The 19,135-nt window shown below is 41.5% G+C and overlaps 1 protein-coding gene across 8 annotated transcripts in view; it reads right to left on the bottom strand.

Moving 5' to 3' along the window:
- Nucleotides 1-18,054, bottom strand: part of UBAP2 (ubiquitin associated protein 2) — a 116,916-nt gene extending 98,862 nt beyond the window's left edge. For 4 of the 8 annotated variants that reach the window (XM_045780204.2, XM_045780206.2, XM_045780207.2 and 1 more), the window contains exon 1: nucleotides 17,705-17,813. The gene's annotated coding sequence lies outside the window, so the exon portion shown is untranslated. Of the gene's footprint in view, nucleotides 1-17,704; nucleotides 17,814-18,033 lie in introns of those variants that run through there. The other 4 variants (XM_087869590.1, XM_087869594.1, XM_087869591.1 and 1 more) reach the window with 3 other exon arrangements.
- Between the last annotated feature and the right edge of the window lie 1,081 nt (nucleotides 18,055-19,135).

Below are 19,135 nucleotides of genomic sequence, written 5' to 3'. Positions count from 1 at the left end.
CATTTAAATGTCATGTCCAGAATAGGCAAATGCAGAGACAAAAGTAAATTAGTGATTACCAGGGAAGAATAAGCAGGGATTGCTAATGGATATGGGTTTCTTTTTGGGGTGAGGAAAATGTTCTAGAAAGAGATGTTTGTACAACCTCATAAATATACTAAAAAACCACTGAACTATACTTTAAAGGATGAATTTTATGGTATATGACTTTTATCTCAATTAAAAAAATTTTTTTTCAGGGGTGCCTGGCTGGCTCACTCAGTAGAATATGTGACTCTTGATCTTAGAGTTGTGAATTCAAGCCCCGCAATAGGTATAGCGATTACTTAAAAATAAAATCTTAAAACAAAACAAAACAAAAAAACAGATGCCTCAGCTGTTTTGAGATGCCTCAAAACAGGTGGCTCAGTCAGTTAAGTGTCTGCCTTCACCTCAGGTCATGATCGCAGGGTCCTGGAATGGAGTCCCCACACTGGGTACCCTGCACAGCGGGGAGCCTGCTTCTCCCTCTCCCTCTGCTGCTCCCCCTGCTTGTGCTCACTCCCTCTCTGTCAAATAAATAAAATCTTAAAAAAAAAAAAAACTTTTCAGGGGTGCCTGGCTGGCTCACTCAGGAGAGCATTCAACTATTGATCTCAGGGTTGTGAGTTCGAGCCCCACATTGGCTATACAGATTACTTAAAAATAGGGGCACCTGGGCGGCTCAGACGGTTGAGCCACTGACTTCAGCTCGGGTCATGATCCCAGAACCCTGGGATCGAGTTCCCACATCTGGCTCCCTGCTCTGTGGAGAGCCTGCTTCTCTTTCTCCCTCTGCCTCTGCCTACCTCTCCCCCGGCTTGTGCTCTCTCTCTGTCAAATAAATAAGTAAAATCTTTTTAAAAATTTAGGGGCGCCTGGGTGGCACAGCGGTTAAGCATCTGCCTTAGGCTCAGGGCGTGATCCCGGCGTTATGGGATCGAGCCCCACATCAGGCTCTTCCGCTAGGAGCCTGCTTCTTCCTCTCCCACTCCCCCTGCTTGTGTTCCCTCTCTCGCTGGCTGTCTCTATCTCTGTTGAATAAATAAATAAAATCTTTAAAAAAAAAAATCTTTTTAAAAATTTAAAAACAAAAAGAGATTACTTAAAAATAAAATCTTAAAAAAAAAACAAAACAAAAAACCTTGGGGCACCTGGGTGGCTCAGTCGGTTAAGTGTCTGCCTTGGGCTCAGATCCTAGGATCAGGCTCCCTGCTCAGTGGGGTGTCTGCTTCTCCCTCTCCCCCTTCCCCTTGTTTGTGCTCTCTCTCACATTCTCTCTCTCTCTCAAATAAATCAATCTTAAAAAAAAAAAAAAAATCTTTCCAAGCTTATAATGTGCAACTGGGATGTCAAACTACTACTCTGGGAATTAGTGGTCCTCAAAGTGTGATGTTAAGACCAGCAGGAACATCACCTGAGAACGTCACAAATGCAAATTCTCAAGATCATCCCAGACTTACAAAATCAGAAATTATGTTTAGAAAGACAAGTTTGTGTGTTTTATTCTTTTAAGCAATCTCTACCCTCAATGCGGGGCTCAAACCCATGACCTTGAGATCAAGAGTCCCACACTCCACTGAATGATTCAGCCCCGTGCCCCAGACTGGGCTCCCTGCTCAGTGGGGAGTCTGCTTGTCACTGTGCCCCCACCCCCCTCCCCCCTCAGCTTGTGCATCCACACACACACGCACTCTCAAAATGAATAAAATCTTAAAAGTAAATAAATAAAAACTAAAAACTACTAAATCTAGCTAATAGTCTAGTGAGTATCCTTTCAGTGTTTTCTATTTGTTTTGCATCACTGTCATTCACTAGAAATGGCTGTATCATGTTTTTTGTTTTTTTTTTTTTTAAAGATTTTTATTTATTTTATTCGACAGAGATAGAGACAGCCAGCGAGAGAGGGAACACAAGCAGGGGGAGTGGGAGAGGAAGAAGCAGGCTCATAGCGGAGGAGCCCGATGTGGGGCTCGATCCCGTAACGCCGGGATCACGCCCTGAGCCGAAGGCAGACGCTTAACCGCTGTGCCACCCAGGCGCCCCCTGTATCATGTTTTTATCACAGAACATTGAGATATAAACAACTATGTAAAACCAAGACAGCCTTGTAATTATAGCACCTCATTTACCCTGTTTAGCTGCAGAATCCAGTATTATCGGACTATGAAAGAAAACTCGTTAGGGGCCAGGATGGTTTTGGTTCCAACACTTTTTGATACAAATGCCTTCTAAAATGTAACACATACTTCCTGTCCTTGAGAAATACAGTACGACAAACATGATTTAACTTCTGATTCTGTATGAGTTATTGTAACCATGTGATCAGTAATGTGGGAAATTAGTCTGAATTTATTCTTTTTGTTTTTTTGTTTTGTTTTTTAAGTAAACTCTATGCTCAACATCAGGCTCAAACTCATGACCTAAGATCAAGAGTCGCATGCTTTACCAACCGAGCCAGCCAGGCACCCCAGTCTGAATCCATTCTAACTCCAGGGCATAACTAGGAACTTGCTTTCCTAAATAAATCAATTCCTATCATTGTCTTGTCTGTCCTTGGCCTCTTTCTCTAAAGTGGCACCATTTATGTATCTGTACTTCTGGGCAGCATAGTATGGCTACTTATCAAAAATAGTTGTTTATTTTTCCAGAAATAGTTTCTGAACCCAAGGACAATGCAATGTTTCAAATTGTCATTTATTTTAAAATCATCTGCACTGCGGCACCTGCGTGGCTCAGTCAGTTAAGCATCTGACTCTTGATTTTTGCTCAGGTTGTGATTTCGGCGTTTTGACACTGAGCCCGGTGTGGGGCTCCATGCTGAGCGTGGAGTCTGCTTGATATTCTATCACTCTCCCCCCCAATCATGCTAAATAAATAAATAAATAAATCCGGGTTTTATTGGGGAGGGGGGGCTTTCCACCAAGCCCTTGAGTAGTTTAAGCCCTCAAATCTTGATTTTCAGCAGTTTGCATAGTGACTTCTAGGACAGCTCAAGTGATTAAGAGACAACCTTACCCACCTGCAAGCATCCACTTATGTCAGCATGCATTTTATCAGGGAGGGAGGAAAGAAAGGAAAGAAAGAAGGCCTACTTCCTGAGTATTAACCCAAAAATGGTAATAAATTGCCAAGTGAATGCTCCCATCTCAAATTCTCCTGTCCCTAACCGTACTTTAATGTGGCTCTTTCCCAACCATGCTCAGCTGCATTAGTCTCACCTATCCTCTCTGGAGACAATCAAGTCTCAAGAGTCATTAGAACAGGACAGACTTAATACCAACAATAGTTTAGTCTGTAATAAAGACAGACGTGTTTGTTTTTTATTTTTAGTAGGCTTCATGCCCAACGTGGGGCTTGAACTCACATGTTCTACCAATTGAGCCAACCGGGCACCCCAAGACAGACATGCTTTCATAAATTTTTTGCCTTCACACCCTCAGTCCCATTCTCCCATTGCACTCCAACTCCACATCCATCAGAACAAGATTAACTGCTCAGCAGTGGCTCTGTCCCAAGGCCTTCCAAGGGAAAGGGGATGCAGGAGAGCTGCCTTCTCCTTTTGGCTTATTTCCTCTTCATAAGACCCAGTCAGAAAGGGGTAGAAAGGTGTCAAACCATAGGCTAACTGACCTAACCATCCTTGGGGACAGGAGTTAAATAAGCCAAATGTTTCTTTTAATCAAGTCATATCGACCACAAGCAGTCACAAAAATCAAGAATCTTTTATTCTTGATACTCTAAGCCAAAACATTACCTAAACTGTCAGTTTAACTCATTCCTTATTTTCAAGCACAGAAAAACCATAACAATGGTCAATGCAGGAAAATCTCCAAACTCCAAGCTGTGAAAGGAACTTCAAGAAATCCCATATCTAACAACACTCAAAAACGCTACCTAGTTCAATTCATAATCACTTGAAAGTTTTAGTTCGTATCTCACATTAATTTATTGTTTTGGTTTTGGATAAAGTGGCATCCCTACTAACCATTCTCATATAGTAAATTAGATATTACTGCTAAAAATGATTACATCCCAACCATACTTTCACAGGAGTCAAAACTTTACAAATCTCCAATTCTTACTGAAGACAGATGAGCAAGAATATTTCAAGTTATTCTCATTTTTCACATCTCTGTATGAACCATTTAAACATCTGACACTCAATTGTTATAAATACAAATATTTCACACTGATTTATAAAAGTTCAGTGTATCCATTATTAAACCATTCCAAGACAGCTATATCATCTCTAGCTATTACCGTAAGCCAAAAATATAAATACCAATTTTTAAGTACTTCAGACCCACAGTTTTTCATTACAGTTCTCCAACCTTCCTCATGAATCCAGGATATAGTCTGTTTGTCTTAAAAAAAAAAAAAAAAATGTAGGGGTGCCTGGGTGGCTCAGACGGTTAAACATCTGCCTTCAGCTCAGGTCATGGTCCTAGGGTCCCAGGAATGAGCCCTGCGTCAGGCTCTCCTGCTGAGTGGGGAGTCCGCTTCTCCCTCTCCCTCTGCCTGCTGGCCCCCCTGGCTTGTGCTCACGCTGTCAAAAAAATAAAATCTTTTTAAAAATAAATAAATAAAATGTATTTGTTTTATTCTAATGGCAACTTTATTACCATTTCACTCATGCCAAAAGCAACTTTTCTAAAAATGTCAGTTACCTAAAGAATGTATCTATCAAAATACAGTCATGCAATCCATTCAAATGTTAACACACACACCTGTCAGTTATACATCAGGCTCAGTTTTCATTCAAATACCAAATACGAAATTCCTTAATAAGGAAATCTCCTACCACTACTATTGAGAAAATATACCCTATCCTTTTCCTTCTCGCCAGTGTGCGTATAAAAACCTGTGCAACTATTCTCTATATCCACATTAATCTCAAAAACAAAGGCTTAGAAAACTTACCATCCAAGCACTCTGGGAAACTGCATGTTGTATCTTGTAAGCAATGACTATTTAAGCTGTATATCTCAAAAAGATTACACTCACTGCCTCCACTTCCTCACTAAACATCTCCTTAACTTTTAGTCTGGTTTCCCTCACCCTCTCACTCCAGCAGTAGGAAAAATGCTATTCCCCAGGTCACTACTGACCTCCACCTAACTGTCAAATCTTTTTTTCTTTTCTCTTCTTTAACCTGTCTCTGGCATTCAACACATTTCGTAATTTTATTCCTTTGGTTTCTCAGACACCATACCATCCTGGTTCTCTTTTTCTCAAATCCTCAGCCACATCACCTCCTTCTCCCAGCCCTGGCTTGTAAAACTGTTCAATTCTTGAGCACATTCTCCCTTCCCACAAAAATTTTATGCTCTATTGGCATCAATAATTATCTCCAACTTCAAAGCAAAAGTGAAAGACCTTGTGTTTCTCCAAAGATTCAGCAAACATCTAACTGCCTACTAGGTATTTACACCTATAATGGAATTCATTCAAAAGCACCTTCATTTGAAGACTTGCAAAATTTTCCAAGTGATCAATATTTTTCAGTATTCCAGGGCTCAAAACCTTTAAACTATTCTTTTAATGCCATCATTTCTTCTTATACCCATTTAAGTCACAGAAGATTTAAGACCCTGGGTGGCTCAGTTGGTTGGGCGTCTGCCTTCAGCTCAGGTCATGATCCCAGGGTCCTGGGAACAAGCCCCACATCGGGCTCCCTGCTCAGTGGGGAGTCTGCTTCTCCCTCTGCGGCTGGCCCTGCTTTGTGTTTGTGTGTGAGTGTGTGTGTGTGTGAGCGCGCGCGCATGTGCGCGCGCACGCACCCATAAGTGCTGTTACATAAAAAAATCTTAAAAAAAAAAAAAGATTTAAGACCTTATATCTATGCCTTCCTTTACAATTCTGTCTGCCATCAACTCAGCGTTAAGTACCTGAATTAAAGGTCACTGAATTTAAAGCCTCGTTGCCTTCTAGGAATAAGTTACGTAGCCCTTGTCCAGTACTACTTTTAATACGTCAGTGTCACATACATAACCCAGCAACTACATATATTATCAACTATATTATCAGTAATTGCCTCCTCTCTGGTTCATGGAAACTTCATGCCCTCATTTACTTGCCTGAACTACCGTAACTGTGAAACTGATTGCAAAGTGGCCTGTTTAATCTTTCAGAATACTGCTAAAAATCCATCACCACCTGTTTACAAAACAACTCCTTGATAAAATACAAATTCTTGGGGTGCCTGGGTGGCTCAGATGGTTAAGCGTCTGCCTTCAGCTCAGGTCATGATCTCCAGGTCCTGGGACTGAGCCCCATGTCAGACTCCCAGCTCAGCAGGGAGCCTGCTTCTCCCTCTCCCTCTGCTCTCCCCCACCCCATGCTTGCTCTCTCTGTAGCTCTCTGTCTTAAATGAATAAAAAAAATCTTAAAAACAGAACAAATAAAAACCTCTTTATTCCTTTCTGATTCCTACACTTTGGTCAAAATGGCCTTGCCATTCTCCCAAATTGCACCAATTTTTTTGCCTCCACCTTCCACAGGCATGTTTTCTCAACAGCATACTGAACATACCCCATTTTCTTATTTTTTGTCCCTTAACATAAACAGCAATTACTCTCTACTTGATGTCCATAACTCCAGGGCATTTTAGAGCATTTTAGGCCCTACTTAACAGCAGCTTGAGTCCCTTAAGTGTAATTTTCATATAATTGTATAGCTTTCTTCTGACTCTGTTCTCACAGTGTGCTATCAATTGCCACTTCTCAGTGCTGTGTGCCTGACCTCCTCACAGAATGCACCTAAATTGACAGAGGACTTAGAGAACAGCTCACCATGATGATTAAAACAGCTAGTAAAATCAGAATGAAAAACTGAAGCAAAGGCAGCACTTCTTTTAAACCACAGAAATCAGGTCCAACTAAAGGTCTGACTAAACCCCAACATATAAAATAGTTAAAGCAGGGCTCCTGGCTGGCTCAGTCAGTAGAGTATATAACTCTTGATCTTGGGGTTGTGAGTTCAAGCCCCATGCTGGGCATAGAGCTTACATAATTAATTAATTAAACAGATAAAAACAGATAAAAGTGAAATGGGGCCTAGTGGAACCAAGCACTGGAGTTCAAGGGTGCCACGTGCATCTCCGTCCCTTCATTTCCCCTCCAGTACAAACCCCCAGGCTTATGTACCACAAATGTGGACATTGTTTGACTTATCACCTAGCACTTGGCTATACTCCCAGAGAGCAGTATTTCAGACAGGTAAAGTAGTACAGTACTGTGATTAAGAACACAGGTTTGGAGTGGGGAGTGAACAACAACAGTTTGGAAGTCTCACAGACCTGCATTCTACAAATTACTAGATTAGGTAACCCTGACCAAGTACTTTACTCTTTCTCAAGCCTGGGAGGAGCACCAAACAAAATAATGTACCTCAAATGCTTAGTCTAGGTCCTAACAGCTACCATAAATACTAGTGACTATAGTATTAATGTTCACTGACTTTTGTTTCTGACTTAATTTCAAAATACTACCTATTTATTCAAACAATTTAAATAACTTTACTGAGGTATAGCAAATACTATAAAGTTCACCCTTTCTAAGTGTAAAATTCAATGATTTTTACTGTTTACCAATTATACAACTATTATTGCAGGCCAACTACACTCCAATAGAATCCTTTGTGACATTGGTCATTTCTTTGTCCCACACATGGCTGGACTGTCAAAAGTATTTAAACTGGTTCATGGTATGCTAGCTATATCGCATTACAGCTGCGATCTTTTGATAAAGTGAAATACGCATTAAAACAATTAAATAGAGTGCCTGGGTGGCTCAGATCATGATCTCACGGTCCTGGATCGAGGCCTGCATCCAGCTCTCTGCTTGGCAGAGAGTCTGCTTCTCCCTCTCACTCTCCCTCTATGTTCTGCTCCCCGCTCAAATAAATAAACAAAATATTTAAGAAATAAAAAAAAGGTACCGGGTGGGACGGGTGAATGAATGAATGAATGAATGAATGAATGAATAAATAAATAAATAAATAACAAATAGCTCAAATTGTCTTAAAAAAAAAAACAACCTCTTCTGTGGTAATAAAACAATAAAAGGCCTCTATTAACAAGATTTTTATTCTTGTAATCACCATCTGGACTGTTTTGTAATATACAGGGGTATTTTTCCACCATTACCTTAGCACTCCCAATCACAAGGAATTAAAAAGATACTAAATAACCTGAAGTACCAAAGCTAAGAATTTTCAAGAGGTCATACGGTCTCCAGCAACTCAAAGAAGTGTTTCACTAAGTAATCGATACATGAGGAAACTTCTCATCAAAATAAAATGAGCCCCAGATTGGGGAAAAACTGAGAGACTCAATAAGCTACAATTAAAAGCTGACCCAAAGAAAATAATGTGAGTAATTTAGAGTAACTTGGAGTGCCTGGCTGGCTTAGAGGAATATGCAACTCTTGATCTCAAGAGTCCTGAGTTCAAGCCCCACGTTGGGCATAGACCTCACTTGTAAGTAAATAGAATAGAATAGAATAGAATAACTTAGTTTCTCTTTGAGGTACCTGGCTGGCTCAGTCTGTACAACATGCGACTCTTGATCTCAGTCGTGAGTTCAAACCCAATGCTGGATGTAGAGATTACTTAAAAAATAAAAAATAAATAGGGGCACGTGGGTGACTCAGTCGGTTAAGCGGCTGCCTTCAGCTCAGATCATGATCTCAGGGTCCTGCAACTGGGCCCCACGTCAGGCTCCCTGCCCAGCAGAGAGTCTTCTTTTCCCTCTCCCTCTGCTCTTCCCCCTGCTCATGCACTCTCTCTCAAATAAAAAATCTTTTAATAAATAAATAAAATAAGAGTTTCTCTTTTACTAGCTGCTACAAATAAACTACCAATTATGGCCAAACAAAAGATACAATAATATAGTAATCAAAATAATAGCAAATTCTAATAAAACTGAACTATGGACACAAAATTCTGTTCGTTTGTGTTTAAAGGAGGCTCCACTCCCAGCATGGAGCCCAGTGTGGGGCTTGAACACACAACACTGAGATCAAGATCTGAGATGAAATCAAAAGTTGGACACTTAACTGACTAAGCCACCCTGGTGCCCCTTTTTCTTTATTTTTCAAAGATTTTATTTATTTACTTTAGACAGAGCAAGCTGGGGGGGGGGGCGGGGGACAACAGAGTTGGAGGGAGAGGGAGAGAGAATCTGGGGCCGACTCCATGCTGAGAGCAGAGAGACCGACATGGAGCTTGACCTCATGCCCTGAGATCACAATGTGAGCTGAAACCAAGAGTCAGGCACTTAACCGACTGCACCACCCAGGTGCTCCTCAAAATTTTATCTTTAAATAATCTCTACACCCAGCGTGGGGCTTGAAGTCACAACCCAAGATCAAGAGAGGAACGCTCCACTGACTAAGTCAGCCAGGTGCCCCTAAAATTCAAAGTGTTTCAACAAAAGAAACAATTATATGGGGCGCCTGGGTGGCTCAGTGGTTAAGCGTCTGCCTTCGGCTCAGGGCGTGATCCCGGGACCCTGGGATTGAGCCCCACATCCGGCTCCCTGCTGGGAGCCTGCTTCTTCCTCTCCCACTCCCCCTGCTTGTGTTCCCTCTCTAGCTGGCTGTTTCTCTCTCTGTCAAATAAATACATAAATAAATCTTTAAAAAAAAAAAAGAAAGAAAAGGAAAGAAAAGAAACTTCAGGAATTTGGCCATTATTGATCCTATAAGAACACAGGAACCACTGATTCAAGGAAGCCTCCCCAATATCCAAACTCAACTGATAGTGCTTTCCTCTGTTGCTCCCACAAGGATTCTGACTCCTAAATGCACTGTTCTACTTCTGTCTTCCCATCAGAATGTAAGCACCTAGAGAACAGGGACAGTGCACTAACAACCTGTATCAATAGCACTTAACAGCTGCTAACAAGGTAGCAACATTAAAGCTTTGTTCAGGAGCACATCTACTTAGGAGCAATCATTAATGACAACAACAAACTATTATTCAGGCCTATCGAGGTTAACCTACACTCTAAGCATTTCACAGAAATAAAACACCATGAGAATTTACTCTCCAGGGTGCCTGGGTGGCTCAGTCGTTAAGCCTCTGCTTTCAGCTCAGGTCATGATCCAGGGGTCCTGGGATCTGAGACTGGCATTGGGCTCCCTGCTCAGCGGAGAGTCTGCTTCTCCCTTCACCCTTCCCCCTGCTCGTGATCTCTCTCCCACTCAAACACATAAAATCTTAAAAAAAAAAAGAATTTACTTTCTAAAGTTTTTTATCTGTGTAATAGTTTACCCTTATTCCCACACATCAAAAAGACTTCCCATTATTTTTTCAAAACCTGGAGTCTGCATAAGATTAACAAGATACACAGAATATTTTGTCTTTCTAACAGCCCAAGAAAGTCACACATATTCTACGATAAACTGCAATTTACTTAACAGTAGCAAGAATTATCTAAACTAAATAACAGCAGTAGTTATCTTACTTACCAGATAATATGACTGCCAATTATGCCTGATAAATGACAAAATAATCACTTAAATAGATTATCATTCAATATTATACTTCACTGTCAATACATAAATAGGGTAAAGCAGAAACTCTAATTGCACAGTAACAAAAGTTACAAAAGACATTTTGTGAACTGGGAAATCTAAATATGAATTTTTATCAAATATTATTGATATTATTAATTATATATACGTTATTTAATAATTATTCACTTTCCTAGGTAGGATTAGGTGACTGTTTATTATCTCTTAGTTTTAAGAGAAGCCCTTCCTTTATTGTAAAGAGATACTGCTAAGGAAATATTTAGTCATAATGTCAAGATGTTTCACTTTACTTTCAAAACATTCAGCCTCAAAAGATAATGTACATAGTAGAAAGACAAGTCAATATAGCAAAATACTAAGTAGTGACTCCAGGTCAAAGGTATACATGTGTCATAATACTTTCTGCTTTCATAGATTTGAAAAATATTAAATTAACAAGCTAAAGGAAACCAAACAGAAAAAAGAATCAAAACTGCAAAGAACAGAAAAACAACAAACACAAGACCAATAAAGACTTTGGTGGCAAAAAAATATATAAAAATATCTGAAATATAATCAACGATGACAGTCTCCATGCTCCAGTTAAAGAAGAAGTTGGCAGGAGATGATTAGCAAAGCAAAATCCAGCTGTGTGATGTTCATAAAAGATGTATCTAAACATCCCACTAGAACTGCCAAAAACATTTAAAAATTAAAGCAATACCAAATGCAGATAAGGATGTGGGACTCTTCTCAATTCAGTCTTGAGAATTAAGTTCTAATGTCTAAGGTATTTATTGTATTATGAATTAAACTTCTTCCCTAGGCTTCTAGAATGGTATCAATTATGTACACCCTCAAGAGAATTGAAAAAATAATCACTCAATTTTCTGTGCTCTGTAGTTAAGATGAAGAGCCTCATTAAAAATGACTATGTATCAAAGTTTGGGATCACCTAATAAAGCTACACATACTCCACACACAATCCAAAACTCCACTCCCAGTTACATAGTCTCAAGAAATCTGTTTGTTTGTTTTAGGGGGAGAGTCAGGTTGTGCAAATGTTCACAAAGAGACAAGAAAAATTTCTAATCACAAAAAACTGGAAATGGCACAAACATCCATCACAATAGAGTACAATGTAGTACTCCTTACAATGGAGTACCATACTACTGAAAATGATTGACATTAAGAATCAACATGAATGAATCTAAAACATTTAAGAGTGAAAGAAATATCGAAAGAATCATACAATTCCATTTTAAAAACAAGACTGAGGGGGTCCTGGCTGACTCAGTCAGTAGAACATGGGACTCTTGATCTCAGGGTTGTGAGTTTGAGCCCCATGTTGTGGGTAGAGTTTACTCTGAATGAATGAATGAATGAATTCAAGATTGAAAATAACAATATTAAACTATGTATTATTTATGGATTACATGGAATAAAAAGTATCCTAAAAAATTTTTTTTAATATATATACATATTTTTAAAGATTTTATTTATTTGAGAGAGAAGGAGAGAGGGCACAGCAGGGAGAGCAAAAAGCAGAGGGAGAGCGAAAATCAGGTTCCCCACTGAGCAGAGAGTCCTACATGGGGTTTAATCCCAGCACCCTGGGATCATGACTCCTGAGATCATGACCTGAGCCAAAGGCATCAGACACCCAACCAACTGAGCAGGTGTCCCTCAAAAAAAATAAAAATTTAAAAAACCCAAAATGTAGGCTAATGGTTACCTGTGGGAAAGAGGCAAAGGAATGCCTTGGGAAATGATGGGGGCTTTTAGGTAACACTAATGCTCTATTTCTTGACTAGTCATTTTATTCTTGTTTTTGAAAAAACTACACGTTTTTATACCTCATATATCTTCTTTGGTATGTATTCTCTATTTTTCAATAATCATTAAGTACAAAACTATTATTACACCTTTAAGTATATGCTTTACATAAAGAAAAAAAGGATTTCTGGGGTGCCTGGGTGGCATCTCAATGGTAAAGTGTCTCAACTCTTGGTTTCAGCTCGGGTCATGGTCTAGAAGTCATGGGATGGAGCCCTCAGTGGGGCTCTGTGGAGAGTGCTTGGGATTCTCTCTCTCTCTCTCCCTTTCCCCTGCCCTTCCACTCACTCATGATCTCTCTAAAATAAATAAATCTTTTAAAAAGAAAGGATTTCAGGGGCACCTGGGTGACTCAGTCAGTTAGTTGTCTGCCTTCGGCTCGGGTCGTGATCTCAGGATCCTGGAACTGAGCCCCTGCTCAGCGGGGTATCTGCTTCTCCGGCTCCCTCCTCACCACTAGTGCTCTCTCTCTCTCTCTCCCAGATAAATAAAATCTTTTAAAAAATTAAAAATTAAAAAAGGATTTCTACTAAATGTTAAACCATGATTAAGTCATTTTTATCTTTCGATTTTCTCCAATTTTCTAAAATGTATTTTCTTAGGTAAAATAGTACTTGATAGCCTGACCCTAAAACCTCCTGTAAAATGGAAATCTCAAAAAAGAAAAGGAACAAACTGATTTGGTCTAAAAACAATGTAAGGCTTGTCAATCAATCCTAAAGCCAGTCTTTTTTTTTTTTCCCTAGCCCTATTTCAGCTAAACCTGTATTTTTTTTAAGCCCACTTACTCTCTTGCTTAATGATTTGAAAATGCCAAACACACTATTATCAAATTAAAAATCGCACCCTTCAAAGAGCACACATTCCAGCTAGGTACACACACAATACAGGTAGCACTATGCATCTTGCCCAAGCCCATGAAAAGGGGTTGCAAAGGTATTTTAGGTTTTCCTCTGCCTGCTTGGAAAGCAGTACGTTATGTGGCAAGTACAGTCAGAAGGTCTACAACCTCTTCAGTTGAGACTGAGTGTTGAGAGTGTTTTTGTATGGGGATGAAAGGGCATATAAGGAGGCAGAAAAATAAAATGGAGAGAAAACAAAGGGAAGAGAAAATAAAAAAAGAAAGAGGTAAGGAGTGGAGAGAATTAAAGAAGACAGAGAAGGAGAAAAACACCATTAACAAGAAGCAATTCTGATCTCCTAAAAATCTTTACACATATAATATCTAGGAGTGGTCTGATGAAAAGATTAAGATTACACATAAAAATTTTTGAGTAATGTTCTGAGTATTACTAAATTGTGGACATACAGTATAACTTTGTTCTTTTTAAAGATTTATTTGAGAGAGGGAAATAGTGCACGCGTGCACTGCGCAAGTGCGGGGCAGGGGGCAGATGGACAGAATCTTTAAGCACCCACTGAGTGCAGAGCTGGACACAGAAGCTCGATCCCTGGACCCATGAGATCACGACCTGAGCCAAAACCAAGAATCAGGTGCTCAACAGACTAAGCCACCCAGATGCCCCCCCGTACAGTATAACTTGAAAGTTCCTATGTGACATCTTAGTTAAAAACAGGTTAATAATAGCAGTGTTAATAGTAAGAGACAAGGTTGCACCAACAGTAAGCTTGAAACTAAATCCAAATGAAATTCTCTCTAAAAATCTTTGAAAATATTCTCATAAAATTTTACGTTTTGGACCCAAATGTTCTATTACTTTCAGAGTTCAAAATGAAGAAAACAAGCTACACACTGCTAACAACTTTTCTAAGAATTCTGCATAGTCTTAAATGAAACACCTACTCCTTTATCTAAGCCCCATTTCATAAATTCCAAATAGTTACTGAGTTCCAATTCAATTGATCTCATCATCTAGTATAAAAATGAGTTATCTGAAAATTAAAATTCACTCTAGCATTCATTCCATGTCAGCAACAAATTCACAAACCTGGTCTTGAAAAACCTACACCAAAAAAATTTTTAACTCAATTTTTTTTTTTTAAGATTTTTTATTTTGGGGCCACCTGGGTGGCTTGGTCAGTTAAGCGTCCGTCTTTGGCTCGGGTCATGATCCCAGGGTCGAGATCAAGCCCCACATCAGGCTCTGTACTCAGGGCTCTCTGTACTCAGTACTCTGTACTCAGTTTGAGAGTCTCTCTCCATTTGCCCCTCCCCCCACTCATGCACTCTCGCTCTTCCTCTAAATTATATATTTTTTTAGTTAAAAAAAACCCCAAACCTGATTAATTTCGTTCTCAGACTTAAAAATGAAAAAAAAAAAAAGAAAAGAAAAGAAAAGAAAAAAAAAGGATTCCATTCCTGAATAATTGACAGGTGGGTCAAAATTATTTCAAAACTAACCACAGGCTTACATGGTGATATCCCCTGTAAGTCTTCCCTCTCTTTGCCTTCCTTCAAGTTACATCTTCACTCTCCTATGGGGGGGGGGGGGTGAGGGAGGGAGGGGAAGAAAACAGCTGTTTCCAAGACCTATCAGTACCACCTTACCAGTCAACACAACCAACACAACCAGCGCCACACAGTCCACTTTTAAAGGACACTCCATTTACTTGAATTAACAAAGAACGAACTGATATTTGCTGACCTTATAGGATTAATAAACAATTAAGATTTAAGAACAGAGAAACTTCGAAATCTGTGAATTCATGAAGACTCCTTTTGAGCGGGCATTCATCAAACCTTTATAACAGGCTTACACCAAAAACAAAAAGTGTCTTATAACAACAACACATCATTTTTAAAAAGGATTGGGGACTTGGGGTGCCTGGGTGGCTCAGTGGGTCAAGCATCTGACTCTTTTGATTTCAGCTCAGGTCATGATCTCAGGGTGGTGGGATCAAGGCCTGGGTGGGGCTCTGCACTCAGCAGTCACTTGTTCCTCTCCCTCTGCTCCTCCCTCCCACCTCACACCCCCTTCCCCCTCCATCCCCACCTGCACATGGTCCAGCTCTCTAATACATAAAATCCTTTAAAAAAAAATAAATAAATAAAATAAAATAAAATAAAATAAAATAAAATAAAATAAAATAAAAAGGACTGGGGAATCAATACTTCAAGACTAACACTTCCAAAGTAAAGGCTTCACTTAATATCAGTTCAAAACTTCATCACTGGTTTACACTTTCTACATGTAGTGTACTGTTAAAGGAGCAGAGAGAGCAACCAGTTCCCATCAAAACACAAGGGCCTATTGAAATTAACCACTCTTCTCCATGTTCTCCTACCATTTCTCCCTAAACAATAAAAGTCACTCAGGCTAGGGGCGCCTGGGTAGCACAGTCGTTGAGCGTCTGCCTTCGGCTCAGGGCGTGATCCCAGAGATCTGGGATCGAGCCCCACATCAGGCTCCTCCGCTGGGAGCCTGCTTCTTCCTCTCCCACTTCCCCTGCTTGTGTTCCCTCTCTCACTGGCTGTCTCTCTGTCAAATAGATAAATAAAATCTTTAAAAAAAAAAAAAAAGTCACTCAGGCTAATACCCAGAGACACTGCTAGTGAGCACCGCACAGGCTGCAGCAGTTACCAGGAAAGGGAAGCGAGGTGTTATTGTTGTTCTAGCCTTGTTCTAAAGGCAGCTCCATGTGACTGCTGCTGGTCCAGCCCACATTTAAAGAGAGAGGCCAAAGGAAACCAGAGCAGCAGGAAACAGGCAGGAGAGGCAATTATCAAAACCCTTTCCCATGGCCTCATTTCCATGCCACCACTTCCAGTCAAATTTCAATCACAACAAAAACTCCCTTCTCAGAATTGTTTAATTTCTGAGGGTCAGAAGCAACAAGGAAGCAAACAGGAAATCAGAGCTGTGGAAAACCAGCAGGATAGAGGTGGGGGAAATCTCATCACTGATGCCAACTAGCCTTAAGGAGGAAAAATCAGATGGAACATACCGGAGATAAGCAGAAGAGCAGTGTGGGAAACTAATCACTTCTGCCCAACGATAAGTTTGCACGGCAATGGCAGGATGACAGCCCCAACCAAGGGGCCCTGCAGGTAGGTAAGAGATACTGGTGACTATAAGACTCTATGGTCTCCAGAGAGTGGAATTTTTATTCTCTTTCCTGAAACAGGTAAGTACCATCCCAATTGAGGCACCCAATGCCTATGGTACAGGAAAACTTAGGTATTAGGTTCATCTTCCACCTTTATTACACAAACTGACTCTAATAATTAGGATGTACAATACATGACAAAAAGTGAGGAATACACTACTAACATAACTCTTGGTTTAAAAAGTATACCATAAAAATTAATTAATTAAAAGTATACCATAATTGAAAATATAAAAGGCCTGCGCTCACCCAAAAAGTTAATTATATGCCCTTCGAATAAAAAATGTTTGGATACCTTATAAATACCTTCAAAAGCTCTCAATTGTTAGGGCACAGAGGGGCTAAAGACAATAAGCTTAAATACTGACACACTATGTACCTCAGATATAAGTAGAAACCAATATCCAACAGAGGTGGTAGTAAACTACAAGATCATGTCAAAAGGAAATAACAGGAATGATGACGGGATCAACTCCTAGAGAGAACAAGGATATGAGACCGGAGTGGCGGCAGCACTTGAGATGCCTGGGCAAAAAATCTGATTGAAAACCGAGGGGAAAGGGTGGGAAAGTGATTCTGAGGCGAAGAAAACGGAAATGTAATATACTAAAGAAATAATAACATAGAACTTTCGCTTACAGGGTGCTCTCGAAACTACATTGAAAAACTCTGATAAAACCAGACTAGAGGAACCGGGACTGAGGAGAAAAACGGAGTCCCCAGAATCTAACACCAAAACCTCCCAGAATGAAAAGGAGTAGAATCTAACTATTCCTCCGGGTAAACCGAGAAAGGCTACAGAGCGCAGAAGTTGGGCTCTAAGATGTCCAGTCCCAAGACTACCCACAGGCGTGAAAACGGAAAGGTGGTCAGAATGGGGAGCATCAACGTGGCTCGGGAGCTCCAGCGGACACGCAGGGCGGGACAGAGGTGGGAGAGAAAACCACACCCTCCAGGGCAGAAACCCTAAAGGGGGGAGGGGAAGGCGCCCCCTGGGGTTGGGTGGGGCCAGGCTGACTAGGACCGGGGTAGGCAGGAAGAAGCACAGGACGAGCCGCAAGGAGAGGAAGGAAGACGCCCGGGCCTGGGCATGCTGAGGACGCATGAAGCTGGCGAGGGACGCTTGGCCCGGTCTTCATGAGTGGGCGCTGGGGCAGTATGAAGAGGGTTCGAGGAAAGAAGAGCTGAACCCAGGACTAGAAAGCGCACGCTGCCAAGCTCAAGGCTCTGGAACAGGAAAGGAGAGAGAGGGTGCCAATTACCGCTGCTGTTCTCGCTGGACTCAGGACCAGCTGCCGCCGCCGCCGCCGCTCGTTACCTGCCAATGTGCCTCTTACAAAGCGGCGGCGGCAGCAGAGGCGGCCCGGCCCGTCACGTGACCTATGCGTCATGAGCGAAGGAGGAGCCATCGCGCGACGCTCGCTCGCGGCTCATCAGCCCGCCCACAGAGCGCGTCGCTTCCTCCTGCCTCCCCCATGCCAACTAGGAGAGGCCAACAGAGCGGAGGCGGGGGTAGGCACCGGGAAGGAGCAAATAAGGGAGATCTTACAGAATTTCTCGTACTCAGAGTTGTCAGGAGGGTACTACATACCGCATCCAGGATGCCCACAACTGCAGCTTGTCGCGCTGTGATGACCTCACAAGGCACCGCGAGTCGCTCCCCTGCGGCCGCCTTCCTTTCATCACGTGATGTGGCCCAACCATTCAAGACAGGCCTAGCTTCCCACACCTTGCGGGGGCGGGGGGGAGGAATACTATCGCCAATACGCTGCACAGCAAAGACACTCACCACCGCAGCCTTTCCCTCACAGGTTCATAGACCTTGCATTTATGACTTAGTGCCGAGTCAAAGCCAAGAGAGAAAACAGCATGGGCTTCTGAGACAAATACCAGTGAGCGCCGCTGGCCAAGGTGGCTGAGCGTGGTTGCTCCTGGGAAATGTAGTCCCGGCGGGGGGGTGGGGTTCCGCTACCACGTTCCCGGGCTCGCGCTCCGCTCCGCCCTCTGCGCGGGAAAACGCCAACGGCTAGCCGAGGTACACCGGAGTGGAGCAGGCTTTAGCAGGAATTTACCCAGGGCAGGAGGGCTTCGGGGCTTCTGTCTTGTTAAATGTGGGTGTTGAATTCTCCTTTACCAAGCCCCTTAGGCGTAAATTGATTAACATTTATTGATTGTTTACTGCATGTCAATACAACAATTTTTACTAAATCTTATAATCAACCCTTTGAGGCAGGGATTTTTCCCTGTACAGAAAGGATTAGAGGGGCACCTGGCTGGCTCAGTCGGTAGGGTATGCTAGTCTCGATCTTGGGGTTGTGAATTCGAGTTCCAACTTGAATGTAGCAATTACTTGAAAAATAAAATCTTAAAAAATAATAAAATAAAAAAGGAAGCCTTAGAGAGGTTCAGTTATTTCTAGCTGAAAAGAACCAAACCAGATTTTAACCCTCCTCTCAGAAAGATCTCCAGGAATTAAGATAAAGGAGGAGATACTTGCTTTATACTTGTAGTATTTTGGAGTTTATTTTTTTTAAGATTTTACTTACCTATTAGAGAGAGAGCAGGAGCGGGGGATGGGGGGGAGGACGAGGGAGAAGCCGACTACCCGCTGAACAGAGAACCCAGTGTGGGGCTCCATCCCAGGACCATGAAATCATGACCTGAGCGAAGGCAGCAGCTTAACGGACTGAGCC

This window comes from Ursus americanus, chromosome 18 (assembly GCF_024610735.1).
Source record: "Ursus americanus isolate L20-20 chromosome 18, mUrsAme1.1.p, whole genome shotgun sequence".
NCBI classification, from domain to species: Eukaryota; Metazoa; Chordata; class Mammalia; order Carnivora; family Ursidae; genus Ursus; species Ursus americanus.
The sequence above is the reverse complement of the archived record's forward strand: the minus strand, read 5'-3'. Positions and strand labels throughout refer to the sequence as shown.